This window comes from Patella vulgata, chromosome 4 (assembly GCF_932274485.2).
Source record: "Patella vulgata chromosome 4, xgPatVulg1.2, whole genome shotgun sequence".
Classification (NCBI taxonomy): domain Eukaryota; kingdom Metazoa; phylum Mollusca; class Gastropoda; family Patellidae; genus Patella; species Patella vulgata.
Window position 1 is genome coordinate 69,503,779 of NC_065882.2, and position 16,566 is coordinate 69,520,344.

The 16,566-nt window shown below is 36.4% G+C and overlaps 2 long non-coding RNA genes across 3 annotated transcripts in view; both read right to left on the reverse strand.

Moving 5' to 3' along the window:
* Positions 1–4,636: 4,636 nt before the first annotated feature.
* LOC126818199 (uncharacterized) lies at positions 4,637–10,557 on the reverse strand. Its single transcript, XR_007679160.2, has 3 exons — positions 10,438–10,557; positions 5,222–5,360; positions 4,637–4,800 (listed from the first exon to the last, which is right to left on the reverse strand). It is a non-coding gene; the product is annotated as an uncharacterized LOC126818199 (long non-coding RNA).
* Positions 10,558–11,638: 1,081 nt separating this feature from the next.
* The window catches only part of LOC126818200 (uncharacterized), a 33,525-nt gene continuing 28,597 nt past the window's right edge, over positions 11,639–16,566 (reverse strand). The window contains exons 1-3 of one of the 2 annotated variants that reach the window (XR_007679161.2): positions 13,736–13,796; positions 13,240–13,381; positions 11,639–11,751 (exon numbers count right to left, since the gene is read on the reverse strand). This is a non-coding gene — a long non-coding RNA (uncharacterized LOC126818200). Of the gene's footprint in view, positions 11,752–13,239; positions 13,382–13,735; positions 13,797–16,566 lie in introns of those variants that run through there. The other variant, XR_007679162.2, reaches the window with a different exon arrangement.

Here is a 16,566-nt window from a genome sequence, read left to right on the forward strand (position 1 = left end):
ATTTAACCTTATTTAGGACATAGTATCCGTGTTTTGCATTGAAACTTACATGTGATAGGTTGATGAATCAGTGTTTTGCAGTGAAACTTATAGATCATAGGTTGAAGAATCGGTGTTTTGTAGTGAAACGTTCAGGTGATAGGACAGAGTATCAATGTTTTGCAGTGAATATGGTGGATCAAATAAAATAAAATTTATGCTTAAAATCCTTTTGTATTTCTGATAAAAATGTGTGCCAGTTTGGCCAGGTTCAGACGTGTCCAACTACATTATTGTCGGGAGTGCTTAATGTAGGTTGGACTTCGTAATTCAAACATGAAATGGTTCCAAGTTGCCCGATTTAAAAATATGATAATTCACAGCTATCAAGGACATGCCTGCAGATAATTCCGAATAATACATGTGACATAACAAATTATATCCGAAGCAATATCAATTCTGTTTCTTTTACAAATAATATTTTTAATTAACAGACTTTTTGTGAGATTCAAAATTTCGCGAAGATTTTACATCACAGATATTAAAACGACTTGCATGTACTCAACATGTAAAACCAATCTGTAGGCTGAGTATAGAAGTAGGATCACAAAGCAACTTTCACTTTCTAATCAAAAAGAGTTTTAGTATTTGGATTACAATGTAACTTTCGAACTATAATCAGCTGGCGTTTTAGTATTAGGATTACAAAGTAACGTTCGATGTGTAATCAAATAGGGTTTTAGAATTGGGATTACAAAGTAACCTACGAGGAGTAATCACATAAAAATTTAGTATTGGGATTACAATGCAATGTAACTTGCGAGGTGTAATCCGCAAGAGTTTTAGTATTGGGATTACAAAGTAACCTTAGATGTGTAATCAGATAAGGTTCGAGGGGTAATCAAAGAGTTTTAGTATTGGGATTACGAAATAACTTTTGAGTAATCAGATCGAGTTTTAGTATTGAGATTACAAACTAACTTTCGAGGTGTAATTAGATGAGTTCATTAAGAGTTTTAGAAATGCGATTACAAAATAACATTTTAGGTGTCACGTGTGCACTCTTAAGAACATAATGTTGTAACTCGCCCGCCTGGACGTCCGTCCACAACTTGTTTGTGGACACTCTACAGGTCACAATTTTTATCCGATTTTGATTAAACTTGAAATATAGGTCCCAATGATCTCGGTTCCTTTCGATATTGGCAAGTGTCGGGCCGTAACTTCATGGATTATGTCCCCTGGTTGTATGGAAGGACACGTTTTATGCTTGTGGACACTCTAGAGGTAACAATTTTGATGAAACTTGAAATGTATGTTCATAACCCACAGATCTTGCTTGGTGCCTTGCAATATTCGCACATATCGGATCGTACCTTCCTGAATTATGACCCCCTGGTTGTACGAAAATCGCGTTAACTTGTGGTCCTAATTTTTATCCAATTTAAAAATAAAACGTTTTAGTATATCACCGTTACACCCTAATGATGGCAGAGTTCGAATTCCGGCTCCTCATTGTACGAAAAATCGCTTTTTTTTTTTAACTTGTAGTCCCTATCCAGAGGTCACAATTTTTATAGGATTTAAAAAAAAAGTAACGTTCATATATATATCACCGTTACACCATAATGTTGGTTGAATTTGAATTTCGTGAACGTCGGACCCAAACTGCCGGACAAAATGGCTGTCCCTCGTACGCAAATAGTGTAAAAGTATGTAATACCAAGGTTGTGGACCCTCTTAGAGGTCACAATTTTTAACCGATTTTGATGAAACTTGAGAGGTATGTTTATAAGCCAGACCATAACTGCCTGGATTGTGACCCCTGATTGTACGAAAAATCACCCTTTTTTTTAGTTTACTCTCTATCCATCTATTTCAAAACCTGGCAACAGCTGGTTATAAGATTAACATCGTTGCTGATTTGTTCGCCCCGACCCACGGTGGCGATAATGAATCGTTTATACAGATACGAAATACAACAGCAACTTTCATGATTCAAAAAAGGGCGTCTTTCATGGTTTAAAAAAGCGTGTTAGGCAAACCTGAGAGGAATGTTCTCTCAGCAATAATCTGTTGACGTAGTGGAATTTAACATTATTATGCCTGATCATGAATGCCATTCAATACTTGTCGCAGCTACAGTAATATCGAAAGTCCGCTTGTTATAATCTCTGTTTCAAAATATTGCACGAATTGCATAGAACAGAACAGAATAAAACTATATATTAAATCAATAATAAATTTAAGTAAAGGGAATATAACCCCAAATGAAATATTCAGTGTTATCAATTTTACAACAGAGTTGTAATGCTGAATCATTAGTATAATATTTAAGGACCCTATTACACATTAACGTTAAATGCCGTGTATTTGCAACATGTAAACTATGTTGACTTTTAATTCTTGATATTCAATGACGAATACAAAGATCAAACCAATTAATACAATACTTCGTGGTCTTAATCAAACTTATTTTGTGTATTATTCGATAAGATTAGTAACCACTGAGAACAAGCACATCCAATATCAAATATCCTCATTGATAAATCAATTCTAAATAAACATGGTTGTTTTGGACAACAACAAAAAACATGTGCAATGGTTGATTTATGGAAATTAATTACTCCTTACCTGGTCATTTTATAAATTAGGACTATTTTCCTTAGCTCCTAAAATTGATATCCATATTAAAAAGTAGAAACCATCAACACAAACTTGCCATGGCTGATATTTTGTAGGCAATAAGGTAGAGAGGTCGGCTACAAACGCGAGGTTGTGTTTACTTCAGATTGTTTACCCTCTCAACAATTGGGCGACTAGAAAAAAGCAGCGTAAATCTTGACCATAATCTACCGTGGAAGGGTGCTTAATCTGTTAATCCCTAATGGTTACCAATTTTATTTTACGAGTATATTTTTTAGTCGAGAAAAACCGGAGCGCGTATAATGTCTTGTGTATTTACAAAGAGAATTGAAAAGTGCGTTTTAGTCATTTTGTGGTATATACCTGACTGTTCGTTATACCCACGTTGAGCGTAGTGCAATAAATTCAATGACATTATCCTTACGAGAGTACAAATTAACCATCTAATGTCCTGTATGAAGTTCAATATCCTTGAATTATCACCAGCTTCCGCCAAGAAGAATATTATATCTCTGAACAAAGGAGGATTGTCACAGTTTTGTTTGAGCAAGGAGGAGCTGCTTTTTTTTGTTAATGTTGTGCACCTCGGTCCAACGACAGCATAATCGGTTTTAATATTTTTCTTGGATCGTGGAATAATGCAAGGAGTGCCGTTTATGGTCATTTTCTTCATATATTCTAGAAATCATATTTTGTTGTTGTAATCTTCTCATTGTTATTCAGTTCTAGATATTACGAAATAATTAAAATCATTATAATTTCATCTCCCCCCAATGGGCTGATTTTTTTGGTAAGAATGTAGTTACGTAGCGGCTAATGTATATTATCGATTGTCGTTTCCCAAATACATACAACAAATATTCTTGCACGGATGTTATAATTGTGTTAAAAAGACCTTAGAATTTTTTAATTTTACTCATACTTTTTAATAATTGACAAGAATGTTGCATTTTTATACAAATGTGCCCCGCATTTAAGCTACATATCAATTAAACCGTGTAGAATTTGACCTCGCTGCTGAACCCATCCAAACGATGCGTACATGACTTTTAAGTTATTTATTATTTCAGTTAGCAGCTCGTTTGACTAATTCTGACGAAAAGTTTAAAAAGTGGCGAAGCGTTTTAGATATCCTTTTCTATCTTAGCACACAGTGACGCATGGAGTAGAATGGATGTTTCGGGTGTATATATGTTTGTGATATTATTATCGTTTACGTCAATATTCGTCTTTAACCAAATGATATAATCGTAGAACATACATATCCGATGCCTTCACAAGTTTACTAGGAACAAAATATTAATGGGACCCTTAAATATATTGTGGGAAGGATCTGGTGACATAGCCTGCTATCTGGTAAGGCACCAGTATGTAGCTGTAGCAAAATGTCTACACTACAGCAATAGTAGCTCTGTGGGGGAATGAAGTTGCAACCTGCCCCACTATTAATATGTCATCCACTTAACCGTTTAAGTGTTAATGCCAGTTAATGGCGTCCGTATTTAGCAGTCATGGGGTCCCTCTTGAATAGACGGCTTGATATTAGGTTGGCAGATTGATACCTGTTCCGGACCGTTGAATCTGAAACTCTTATTATGCATTCTCTCTTCGGTGCTTAAGCATTGCCAAAGGGGTATTCAAGACTGGCGATTTTCATCCGTCAACTAGTCTTACGGGGCTTCATGCGTGTACATTTTTGTCTATTTCAACCATTAAGTGGGCGAGGTGGTTTAGGTTTGAATGTAAATGCACTGTTCAATTTCATGTTTGTCCATCAAATGTTTTGTAAGACACTAACGCTGTTTGTCGTGTTCAAACCTGGTGAGGGTGCTTTTAGACAAAGATAATTGCAATTAATTAGAATGCGTCATGTGTTTTAAAAGCTAAGATTCCCGAGACACGTTTAGCGTGAAAAGCAAGCCTAGGTACACAGTGACAGCCATGTTGTGGGCTATATAGGGGTTCATACATTAACAACATCATAATATAACCGGTGACCAACTGAGATAAGTAATATTTAAAACAGTTTAATCCGCTAATGATGATTATATTAAGCAGATGGAGTGGAAGCTGGGGCAGCTGTAGCACCGGTTCGTTCACAGACCATGCCATTTCCTCCTGGATTGGTCTCGATAGCAACACTGGTAACTTCTGCTTCGTTTACGCAAGTCAAACCTAGAATATTAATAATGAAAATGGTGTGTCTATATAATTCATGGAGTACATTCCGACCATTACATTAAGTGTCATAAATATTAGCTTAAAAACATAATGGAATAACTTATTTAAGCTCTAAAATTACCTCTAGATTAAAATGGGGTGGAAAAAGAAAAATCACATTCGATACTGTAATGTTATGTAATGTTATGTTATGTTCATTCTTAAATCGTGATCAAAGAATAACTTATATTTTCGAATTTCCTGTCTCTAATTAATTATTTAAAGAACGATAGCTGGGGTGTAGGGGGTGGTGGCTGCCTGGCTGGTAATAAAAGACTATCGGGTCAATATTACATTGGTATATTAAAGTACACACAGGTGACTGATCACAAATTCAAGAGACAATAAAATCCCGGACTCAGAAACGCTTCAGTACCTGCAGCACAGCCACATGATGTAGTTGAGCATGACTGTAAATACTGGCTTTTAGCCACACATCGACTGCTGAAGAAACTGCGTTGACAGCAGCCATTGTTACAATCAGTGTCTGTACTACATCTGTTGAACAGAAAAGCCTGAAATAATAATGTTTTATGTTTAAAACTGATATGAAAAAAATAGTTTTATTTTCTACTTCATTGGAAATACCAATGTAGTAATATAGTAGAAATCATTCCTATGATTAGGTAGTCTAGGGTAGTATATGAAAGGAGTAGCGCCAGATATTTTTAGTGAATAAAAATAGAACAGGATTAAAGTCTATGGACAAACGGTCCTACTAATCACCGACACTATTGCAATAAGGTGACCGACAAGGAAAGGTGTGTTATATTCTACACAGATCCAAAATTAGTATGACTTCGTAATTCTTTTAACTGATAAATGAAATTTTGACAAGATCGTTTTATTTCTTTTTGTCAATTTCACTTATCCATATTTTTTTTATGAAATTATTTAAATTATGGATACACTGTGTAGAAGATACTTATCTATAACGTATCGTCCTTTGTTGGTCACTTTTTGGTGATTAGTAGGCCCCTTGTATAATTTCTTAAGCTCTGTGATAGGTTTCCTATCTGGGAGGGGATCACGTGGCTAAGTGAATTAGACGCTGGCTCGCTAGCCTGGAGGTCGGGTGTTCGATCCCTGCATTGGCCGACAAAGTTCATCCAGATTTTCCGGCGTGGTTTCGCCTTGTCAGTGATGCAGGACGGAGGGCATGACAAGGACAGCTGTCTAGTCGTTCGGATGGGACGAAGAACCGAGGTCCCGTGTACACATTGGCATGCACGTAAAAGATCCCCTAGCAGTTGGAATTCGATATAAGAGTAGGCGATAGTGCCACTGCCCGGGCAAAATTTCCCTCATAGCACACTGTATGGCGTATGTCCGTCTTCATTAGCCCAGTATAGGAGCAGAACAGTAGGACGTTAAACCCCATTTTATTTCATTTCCTATCTGGGACTAGCCAAAAGTGCCTGGATAACAGTACTGTATATAATGTATATACTGTAGTCGAGTTATACTAGTCAGTGGTAGTCTTGGCTCTTCAGACACGCATGTTGAGATAATGTAATTTACAGTCTATCTATTCACAAGCTTTTGCGTTTAATATACATACTTAAGGGCACTTTAATTTACGGCATGTTATGAAATACCGGAGGACACCTTAGCCTAATATACATACTTAACGACACTTTAATTTACGGCATAACTTATAACGTACAACTTATTTAAAATTTCTGTTTTCCCCCGTAATGACTTTCGCTTAGGAACAAGCAACGCATACTGTATTTACTGTTTCTGTTTGTGGGTGGTTCAAACTGAAAATATTTTAGAGGAGATCTGGCGATGGCTGAAACCTGTGAACGTTTTGTCTGACCGACAATGAATGTCTAAAAGGTAGCCATATCAGTCACACATTCCTTCGTCTGTATGGTCCTCTTGAACTTAGGACAAAGTTTAAGATTAAGGTACGTTCGTTCCCGATTGGTATGGGGTGGACCAATGTCAATATCTTCGGTGGGTTCGTTTTGTTAAATTGCCAAAAATGCGTCTTGTTGATCGAGATGGAAGGCTTCGTTAAAAATCTGAATGTACGTCCTGATTTAAAGGAACGAAATATGTCCGATCATCGTCCAATTCGATTGGGATCCTACAAAATGAACTCTAAAAAAAACCATGAATAAATGTAGCCAATAGAGTTAGAGTAAATCGAAAATCTCATAATTTGGCTACTTTCGGTGTCGTGTTTCGTGCAATAAATTCAGATCTTCAGAATAGGTAGGGATCATATTTGTATTGGGTTTAACCTACAAAATATAATTTTAATAGAGTGATGGCGGGCAGATATCGCTACGATCGGTGCCGTTTTTGTTGAAAAAGTATCGGATCTAAACCAAACTCGATAGGGGCCGATATATTTGATACAGAATTTTCGGGTGTAGAGAGAATACAAGTAATTGTTGACCAACGGACGTACAGGCTCGATCGAAATATACGTCCGCAATCCACTGTGAGTGTATACAAAGCGATTATGGAAATCAAAGACAACAATCTGTGAATTCCCCTTTTATAAGAATGTATAAGAAATTTTTTTTACATTATAATTTTTTTTTATTTAGTTCAAGTAAATCAGAAGGTGTATTTCTAAATTTTAATTAAACATACATTATGCAAGAGCTGAATCTGCCTATTGCAGCTCCTTCTCTAGGCCTGAAATGCTATCTAAATTATTAATTAGACATTAATAAACTTATGCAGACCATAAGCAAATCATCGCTAGCCTGCGATATTCAGCGGGTTTTAAAATAATTAAACGTAAATAATTTATCGTACCGTCTTTATTAATGATGATCGGGGCTAGACTAACATTCAAAAGCAATTTGACTGAAATTTTTAGCATAATATTTACGTTATCTATTTTTTTAACCATTATAGAGAACTGTCAACTCTTTATCTAATCTCTCATAATGCCCCTTTAAGCCTTCAATCTCGATCGAAAAGACCCGTTTTGGCATTTGGCCGTTTGGCAATTGAAATTTTTTAGCGATATGATCCTACTCGGAAACGGCTGTGAAGTGTAATAAGTATCAATAGATGTGCCTCAGAAGTTAATAGCCCCCAGTAGCTAATCAATCGGGAGACAAATTTTCTGCGACCAATAATCCGAGAGATAATTATACTCAAGCGAATTGTCTGGTACCATTACTTAGAGAGCCAATTCTTTGCTATTTTGTCATTATACCAATATCATTATTTTAAACATACTGTCGACGTTCACGTGAATTATAGGGGTTGGATGGCCGAATGGCGTTGTATCATAAGGTCTGTTATTGAGTCAGCTGGCATGGTTTCGATTCCCCGGTTGTACATGACAAGGAGTGGGGTCGCCTGTCCAACCAGTGCCACTTATATGTTATGGGTAAACCTCGTTTTAATCTTCATAGCCCAGTCGGGGCAGAACAGCAGAACGTCAAACCACAATTCATTTCATTTCATTTTAATCTTACAGATTTCCTACCCTTGACATTTTGCTCTGTTTCTTAAAAGTCCCTGAGAGTGTTTGAACGATATAAAAACGCCTTGCAAACTACAATATGGTAAAAGTTAAATTTCTAATAGGGATATCAGTACGAAAATGAGGGGGCCACGGTGGCTAAGTGGGTAGGACGCTGGTTCGCTAGCCTTGAGATCGGGTGATCGATCCCTGCATTGGCCAATAAAGTTCATCCAGATTTTCCGGCGTGGTTCCCCCTTGTCAGTGATGCAGGGCGGAGGGCCTGACGGGGACAGCTGTCTAGTTGTTCGGGTGGGACGGAAAAACGAGGTTCCGTGTACACATTGGCGTGAACGTAAAAGATCCTTGAAGTTAGAATTCGATAATAAAAGTAGGCCGTAGTGCCACTGTCCGGGCAAAATTTCCCTCATAGCACACTGTATAGCGTATACCCGTCTTCATTAGCCTAGTTCGGAGCAGAACAGTAGGACGTTAAACCTCATTTCATTTCATTTCATTTCAGTCCGAAAATGGTTCATTTCCGTTCAGTATTTACAAAGATAAGATGAAATTTAATAGATCTATGCCACCCCTTATATCTCACTTCTTTTTCTTAACAGAATGTGCCGACAAAACAGGTCTGGATTTCTTCTAATTTGAACTTTCGTCGTTTTGGATTCTACGGTAAGCTTAGTCGGTGGACTGAGTATTGCCGAATGACAGAATGATATTAAAATACGACCGCTGCCATCTTGATATATTTTTCATCCGATTGAATCCATACCGGGGGCTTATCTATCGTTGATATTTTGATTTTGTTTTCTTAATTAAAAATTAAATAATCAATCTGAGTACCTATTTAGCTTGGATTACGCCGTGATAACTTTCATATTTTCCGAAAAATGAAAATCCCACACCACTACTTTTAATCAAATTATAAATAATCAATTCGAGTACAATTTAGCGTGAAAATTAGATATTTTCGAAAAAATGGACATGACGATCAACGGCTTTAAACATTAAAAAATGAAACAGAAATTAATGAGAACGTTACAAGCCTCATCGTCTTTAATACGGGTCGATTTTTGCGTTCTTTAATTTATTTTTAACGCATTAAATGTGTATTCTGATATAATTCTAGCATAAAGTTTATATTTTCAGATTATAAGACATTGTCCATGTGGGTAATATGAATAGCTTCCAGTTAAAGATGCATGTTTGCTATGGTATTTTAAAATAGATAATGGAAAAGGAATAATATTGAAAATTCCAAGTTGAGTTTGAAGACTAGCATAGTCTCGATTTTCATTGCTACCTTTGTTAAGATAATATACAATTTTAAATTAAGTTATTAAATGGCCATCGTGTTTCAGTCCGTTAAAAATCACAACCGTCCGATTTTCTAGAGATTTTATTATGAGTTTGTCATGTGAATAATAAATGTCTATTTAATAATTGATATAACATTTGTGTCCAAAAGAAAGATCTGCAATTTAGCCTTTAAATAATGCATTTTTAAACATGCAATATGGGAGGGCTAAATCTGCCTATTTCAGGTCTTTCTATAGACCTAATTTACACACCAAGACCATAATCAACTCTCGATGGCATCGGATGAATTCGATATTTAATGGATTTAACTACGTTTTCTGGTGGATTCGGTTACCGTAAAAATGGATAATCGAGACTTTGTTTATTACCGTAACATAACAACCGTAGTAATGACGATTGAGTCTAGCCTATAATTCTATAGTTAATATCTATCTTTACCTAATCTTACCTAATGTTTCTTTAAGTCTTATTAAATACATAAAGTTTGCTTTAAGGAGGCAACAATTTGTATATTATATAACTTTTATAACCAAACATAGTCCTTTTGTTTCTAAAGAACAATGAGTTTTAAGATGTGATATTACGGATTCTGTACAAAGTAAACCAATATACCATATCATTTTTCAGTGAATTTGGTAGTCGATATCACTGGAAAAAGAATATGATGTTCAAGGTTTGTTCCTACGAAATATGAATGCTCTATCGAGAAGCTAGCGCCAAAAGGTAGGAGTTAAATCCCATATCATTGATATAGACGTGAACAAATACTTTCTATAATATCGAATTTTGTTTTTGATTTTAAAATCCATATTCGATGTTACCTGTGTGGCTACGGTAGTCAGTAAAACAAGTGCTATGACGGCCTTCATCCTGGTTGCTTGGGGAACGCTGAAAGAATGATCCCTCTCCTTAATTGATAAGACTTATTTCTTGCAACGATAAGGGTGAGAAACTAACAGTCTTTTTACTGCTACTTGCAGTTAAATTCTCTTATCGATTGATAAGATTTTTTAATATTACGAAATCATGCTTTAAGGCAGTTTATCTTTATCTTTAAAATGCCCGATGTTAAAATTCACTATAGTATTTATAAAAAAGTTGCAATTATTCCAAACTTTGCACTAATAGTGTGCTACAAAGCAGATTATCTTGATGTCTATTTTTTTTATAAGCTTTCAATTATTTCCATATCTTCATTTAAGGGAGGGGGTTACCCAGATCATAAGGTATGTCATTGGCTTCTCGCTTGTATTGTGCGTGACAAGGACTAGGTTTGCTGGATTAAGGAAATGAAATGAAATGGGGTTTAACGTCCCACTGTTCTGCTCCGACTGGGCTAATTAAGTCGGGTATACGTCATACAATGTGCTATGAGGACAATTTTGCCAGGGCAGCGGCACCATGGCCTACGTGCATGTATACACCGGACGACTAGACAGCTGTCCTTGTCAGGGGAAACCACGCCCGAAAATCCCGATGAACTTTCTCGACCAATGCAGGGATCGAAAACGCGACCTCCAGGCTAGCGAACCAGCGTCCTACCCACTTAGCCACCGTGGCTCCCCGCTGGATAGAGGAGTACTGGTGGTTCAAGACAAAGGTCAAATACAATATTTCATCGTGGCCTTTCCATTAGTCGGCATTGTAAATATGAAACTATTATGATCGTATTAGCTTCATTACCAAACTATAGCAAATTGTAATAAAGAGTTGGCATTGTATTTTGTCTTGATCATTCAGTAATACGATAGTAATGGTGTCATATTTACCATGATTAGCTAATGGTATAGCGGACGGTTGGAAGACCAAGAAGTTATAGTTATTAAAATCTGTTCCATTTTCTTTTAACCGGAAATCGGGATTTTAACAATACTACAGGCATGAAATGGGGCATGATACTATTCTATTAACCCTGTTATGGTCTACACATGGGTTCATTGCCAATATCATGTAACACAGTCTGTAACCATGTAATATTTGAAAGCGAGTTTAATCAGCTAATTATAATTAAGCAGTAGGAGCTGCTGTTGTTGGAGAACCTGTTGTTGCGGTTTGTTCACAGACCATGCCATTTCCTCCAGCATGAACTTCAATAGCAACACTGGTAACATCAGTTTCCTTTACGCAGGTCAAACCTGGAATATTAATAATATAAAACCTATAACATCAAACATGAGAAGTCTACAGTTCATGGTATACACAATCTGATTAAATTACATATCTATATTTCGTTTCGTTTTTTTATAGTTTCGATGGCCTACACTACATGAAGATCTGATAGGTTGTACTGGAAGGTCGCATCAGGAGTCGTATGAGCGGCTATTGACTCTTTGACTTCAGACATTGATTAATCAATCAGCATTGACATTTCTAGTGATTTACCCATAGTTCCGTGCATCGCACACCAAAAAACTCGCCGTAACAGACCGTTTCATTTATAATCCCTCATTTCAACCAGAACGTCGGTAATACAACAACTCTTCCAGATCCTAGTGTTGTAAAGACAAGTAAAATGAAAATTTGCACTATAATAAACGAAACGAAATAGATTGTGGTATACAGCTCATACTTGTGTCATATTATACTTATATGTGCGTTACGCTGACTTATATTGAGTGATGTAAAGATTCATGCATAATAATTATAAATACTAATAATATCATCAAAAAAGTATGTAATCTCTAAAATTATGGAAATACAGTTTGCATTGATATCAGGATATTGTAGAGACGTTTAATATATTGCCAGTTATGGTCTTTGATAACTATTCCAGTCTCCAATAAAAAGATAGAATGGCGAAGGCCCCCTCTTGGTAAGACCGGACTATTTGGCTCATTATTATATAGGTGTATAAAAGCATCGAGGGTGCCGCTATGATAATACAAGTGCTGAATAAACTGTAACGTGGCATCTCCCCCACCGGCGACAAGCAGGCAGCGACGTACATAACGTTTCTTTTTCTACCAAGTGCAGATGGTAAAATAGATATAGAATCCAACATAAATAGGGTTATTAAAGGGGCATTAGGTAAGAGTAGATAAAGAGCTGCCAGTACGATAATAAACAAAGTCTCGATTATCCATCACATGATGTATTCAGATCCACTAAATATCGCAGGCTAACGATGGCATCGAGTGTTGATTAGGGTCTGGAGAAGTTAATTATAATGTACATAATTCATAATTCAGTTAACATTTCAGGACCGAAGAAAGACTTGCAATAGGCGGTTTTTGCTCTTGCATAATGCATGTTTAAGTGTCTTTATAATAAACGTTTGGACATAGAGAGCAATAATGGAAACTTCCACTTCACATAAACTACGTCATTGATGAAGAAACATACCCTTCAATTTTATTTCAATAATTCGCTTGTGCGTAGGGGTCGTTAGCAGTTGAAGATCGCAATCTAACCGCTTGACTAAAAGAAGGACCTTGTGATGTAAAAGTGACGTAATAAAATAAAACCAAGTACGAACAATCCAAACCATTAGACAAAATTCGAAGTCCTAAAAAACGGTATAGGCAAAGTGACGTGTTAGACCACTTGACTACCCAATAAAGTGAGTACGCCACGTTCAATTTTGCAATGATGGTGTAAAGTACGGACACCAAATTGTTCTATACCTGTAGCACAGCCACATGATGAGGTACTTGAGCATGCTTGTAGATACTGACTTTTAGCCACACATCGACTATTAAAGAAACTGTGCTCACAGCAACCATTGTTACAATCAGAATCTTGCTTACATCCGTTGAAAATGAAAGCCTGAAATAGCAATGTTGAATAAAAGTATAACGAAATATATAGCCTTCAATGGTACAAATAACCGATAAATATATTATGATATTTTTTTTATCATGAGCGAATCGATTCTTAGGAAGCCTGAATCTAGGAATGCTAATTATATCCGTATTTTTAATCCGTATTAAATGTAACTTGTGATTCACGTGCTGTCGCCTCACATTTTGTCGTAACTTTAACGTTTCAACTTTCGCGTTCTTAAGGGGCGAAAAGTAGAAATTATGAATGTTAGTTGTAGGTCTATAGAAACAGACCTGGACAATCTGTTTTTATAATAACGAATTATGTTTCAACTTTAAAATCCAAATTCGATGTTACCTGGGTGGCTACGGCAGTCAATAAAACAAGAACAACGGCGGCTTGCATCCTGGTTTCTTGGGTGTCGTTGACAGAATGATTTTTTTTTTACTAAATTCGAATGCTGATAAGATGAGGTTGTTTCAGAGATTAGGATGGGAAACCAACAGTCAGTTGACTTCTACTTGAGGGTTAAATTCTCTTATCGATTGATAAGATATTTCTCAAGTACGAAATTATGCTCCAAGACAGATTTTATTTCAATTATTTCCAATCGATGTCACGCAGGGACAAAATCGTCTATTTTGTCACATACTGTCTTGAGACACGTGGATTCAAAGAGATTGGGGTGGGAACATTTTATTTCTGCTTAAAGTGTGTTCAAATTTATTAAACTACGTTAGCAGACCTATAGATAAATTATGCGTGCCACTAGTATAATGCTTCATCTTTACCATCATATACACTTTAATATGTTTCTATACATCTTTAAATACGCATGTGGTCGTATATTGTCGCCGACCCTGTCATAAGTAACCATTTTATAGGTCAGAGATATTTTAAGATTAGGTTATAAAATTTGTTAGTGGACATCGCGCATCAATTATTTCTAGTGTGTTTGCTGCCCACCATCCTAATCTTGTAATCATGGTACTGGACAGAGTTTTTTTTAGATTTCTTGTTCAATTCCAGGATTATTTAACTATCACTATAAACACGAACCATATAGCAATGTTGGCCGACTTTGCTCTTGTGATCGCTCCACAGGTCAGGTTTGTGACCTTTTTTTATATTATTCCACGAGTAATAAAGGTAAGCAGCTCGAAACTTAGACATTTCAGAGTTAATAGGTTACCATTGTCATCAAATTCTTCTAAACGCTTTCCGGGGCCACAAGTTTAGTTTATTTGGGACTGCTATGACTAGAAACAAAGAGCTGTCCTATTATATTAAAAGTTATTGCTCAACAACACATTCTAATCGCTCGAAACGACAGTACTTGTATGATTTCTATTATAACCATACAGGTATAGGTCAGAGGAATAAAATATATAGTCATGTTTCAATTATTGCACTATGTTCAATTATTGCCATATTATCACTTTCTGTGTCAGAGTTTTTATGATTTTTATTGTGCAATTCTTGGAATTATTTGATTAGTTGATGAATCCAATCAATTATATTTAGAGTTATTGCCTTTGCCATCGACAATGTTTAATCAATGTTAGCTTTTTTAAGATATTATGTTCGATCTTGGTGGGATTCTGAAAAAATTCTCTTCAAAACTTTGAATAATAACACAGTGTCGCCGTTTGCAAACAGCCCGGGTGACGGCGTAGCTGTCGTTGGTTGAGGAATACTGTTACTGTATGGAAGCATCCACTTGATACCTTATTAGGTTGTCGGAAATTAGGATTTGTTGAACCAACGACCCGAAGCGAGATTATATAAAATCAACAGCCATTGTCTCCTTGGTGTATCTCTACGAATAAAATTGGTCATGGGGATGAAACGAATATTTCAATTTTTAAGAATTTTATTGTGACATTCTTGTAACAGTTTTGTCAAGATGATGAATCATTTCAGTCCTATATTAAGTTATTGCCTTCGCCATCTTTGCGAACATGTTTCAAACTTGGTGGAATTCCCGTAAATTCTTTTCAAAATGTCAAAACTTATATCATATGGTGACAACCTTTATAAACAGTCAGGGCAATTAAGCCGTCGGATTGTGTATATCTTGCAACCTACATGTATGTTCAATTTTATTGGAACATTGTTAATGCATATAGAGTAGGCGTACTCATTCTGAACAATTGATACTACATGACTCTTAGTTCACATGGAATACCATATGTGACGGTGTCCCTTACCCAATATAAATTAAGGGCACTTTATAGGTTTACATTCTAATATAGGTAATTTAATGAAACTATAGGATTATGATGGACGCAAACTATTCTTGACTGAATACAGCTAACGAGAACGGTCATGAAAGTTGTCATTTTGACATAACTGTATTCGTCAGCGGTCTCGTAGGGGTTTGCAGAGGTGCGGGTAAAGACTTTTGAGCTCGCAGTGTGGCCGATTCGCACATTGGGTGTATATTGCTTCATCGTCCGCTGTTCGTCCATACTTTGCAACCCAACATTCACCAGACTTCCACCTAACGTACATAACGCTAAAATACATATATGCGTGTACAGTACAGATACTGTGACGATGGCTTGTTCACAGACCATTCTTTTAAATCCAGTAAATGTTGTCAGCGTGGATTTTGATAACAGCACTGGTAGCATCTCCTCCTGCCACAGGTATTAATGTGATACAAATATATAACATAAATAACGGGAATACTGCAGTCCATGGTAATATTCATGCACAAGCATGCTCAAAACACAGTCCTGAAACGATCACAATTGTCACAAAGTAAATGTTGGATAGTTATTTATTTCCAGTTACGGGTCATTCCACACTGTTGGGAATAAGTAGGAAAAGTCCCTTTAGGCACTGCAGGGGATTCTTATCCGCAGATCTCAAGGCCTTTGCAGGACCACAGGATTGTAAGAGTTCCCCCAGATATTTTGGGGTAGTGCCATTTAAACACAGAATTTGATAATGTAACAAACGAAGACAATGTGCAGTTCTTTTAGAGCACGTGTTATCTAATTGTAACGACGAGCAAGAGATTAGTATCCTGGCTGCTGTATTCTGGATCTTGTGGGGTCGCCAATCCATGAAATATAGCGCAGCGACCAGTAAACTAACACTATGCTCAATTCTGGAGATAATAAACGAGAACACACATATAATTAGATATGGTTGATTTGTGTTTCCATACAATTGATAAT